At 35.5% G+C, this 2,170-nt stretch overlaps 1 pseudogene; it reads left to right on the top strand.

The window, feature by feature from the left end:
- Positions 1–402: 402 nt before the first annotated feature.
- LOC138163620 (olfactory receptor 5M5-like) lies at positions 403–1,329 on the top strand (annotated as a pseudogene).
- Positions 1,330–2,170: the final 841 nt, after the last annotated feature.

Raw genomic sequence — 2,170 nt, 5'->3', positions numbered from 1 at the left:
CATATCTACCTGACTTATTTGGCTTAAAGTCCCAGTTAAAATTTCAACTTTTACAATAAGCCTTGCCTCATTCCCCTTAATGATAATAACTTCCCTCTATTGATTATTTCAATTTGTGTCTATTTGTGAAACTTCAAAATAAGATCTACCTTTTAGCTTCTATGATCATATGTTAATTCATTATGAATTTAAAGATCATTAAAATGTTCAGTTCTAGAATAAATCAGGTGCTTCCAAATAGCCAAGGAATGCCTGCTACTCTAGTTCTCAGTGGGCCATGTGTAGGAGAGTACAGAGGAAAAAGATGGCATGGAAGATATAGGAAAGTAAAGTATAATACCTAACAGGAAATGGTCATGCTTATTTTCCCTTTTTGTCCTTCTTAGGTATTAACTGAACAAAATGTCCAAGATAAACCATACCATGGTCACCGAGTTTATTCTCTTGGGACTTACTAACCATCTGGAGTTGCAGCCCATCCTCTTTGTAATATTTTTACTCATCTACCTCATTACTGTAGTGGGGAATGTGGGAATGATTGCACTGATCAGGAGTGACCCCAAACTTCAGACTCTCATGTACTTTTTCCTCAGCCAGTTATCATTTGTGGATCTTTGTTATTCCACCAATGTCACTCCTCAGATGCTGGTCAATTTTTTATCTCAAAGAAAAACCATTTCCTTTGTTGGCTGCATTGTACAGTTTCACTTTTTCATTGCCTTGGTGATGACAGATTATTACATGCTCACAGCTTTGGCTTATGACCGTTATGTGGCTATCTGTAATCCACTGCTCTACAGTAGCAAAGTGTCTAAGAACGTCTGCATCTCTCTGGTCACAGCACCCTACATCTATGGTTTTGTCAATGGCTTGATACAAACCATCTTGATACTCCATCTATCCTTCTGTGGCCCTAATGAGATTAACCACTTCTACTGTGCTGACCCACCACTCATGGTCCTCTCCTGCTCAGACACTTACATCAAAAAAATCTGCCATATTTATTGTTGCTGGTGCTAACCTTACTTGCTCTCTTACAATGTTCTTATCTCTTATGTGTTCATATTCATGGCTATCCTGTGCATCTAGTCAACTGAGGGCCGGCGTAAAGCTTTCTCTACCTGTGGCTCCCACCTGACAGCTATCACTGTTTTTTATGGGACTCTTTTTTGCATGTATCTAAGACCCACCTCAGAGACGTCTGTAGAACAAGGGAAAATTGTAGCAGTTTTCTATATTTTCGTAAATCCCTTGATCTATAGCCCGAGGAACAAAAATGTGATGGATGCAGTGAAGAGAATTGTCCAAAATAAATTACAGGTTAAATAACACCACAATTTCCACCATATCTGTGTTTCTCCAAGATTACATAATGATGACTCACAATAAGTGTTTGCAGATTAATTTATACTTGCACAAACATCTAAAGAGGAAGCTTGGTCATGTCCAAAAGACATGTGATAAGGATTTTTTGGTTCTTCTTAGCCATGTTTAGAGGACATATGTGAACATATTTGTATGTGCAGCATATTTATGAGCATATACTCCATCCTGAGACCATATACTTCTCACACTCACACTAAAAAATTTTATTTGATATCTTTCTTTATGCCAGTCATTTTCTTGGCATATAATCCAAAAGTATGGAGTACAGTACTTTTCCTTATAAAAAAGAAATCAAGCAAATCTGACACAGTAACTATCTATTTGAATGTATGCATTATTAATTTAACTATAGTCTTCTCTTTCTCCATCTGTCTTGAGGGGAGGAAATATTTTTCATCATTTGTTCTCTGGGACCATGATTGGACATTGGAATTAATCTGAGTTCAGACAATAATTGTGATATTCCCATTGCCATTACTATCATCATGCTTATGGTTACCCTGGCCATATTTTCTTTACTCTCTATCAGCTGACATTTTTTACATTGTCCTTAATTCACATGTGTTCCATAAGATACTATAATATTTCACTGTATTTGTATACTACAATTTGTTCATCCACCTCTTAATTGATCAAATCTAAAATTCATTCTCCCTATTGCATGTTCTAGTAATATTTTATAGTGGAGGTTGTATTGGGTAATTAAAATTATGATATAGTCATAATTTAAATAATTTTTCACATCACTAGTTAAAAATGAAAACAAAAAGAAACATTAAATTTA

This window comes from Petaurus breviceps, unplaced genomic scaffold (genome assembly GCF_028583685.1).
Source record: "Petaurus breviceps papuanus isolate PSGF00001 unplaced genomic scaffold, PetGlider_PUasm1.0 188, whole genome shotgun sequence".
Lineage (NCBI taxonomy): Eukaryota > Metazoa > Chordata > Mammalia > Diprotodontia > Petauridae > Petaurus > Petaurus breviceps.
This window is presented reverse-complemented; position numbering and strand designations above follow the sequence as displayed.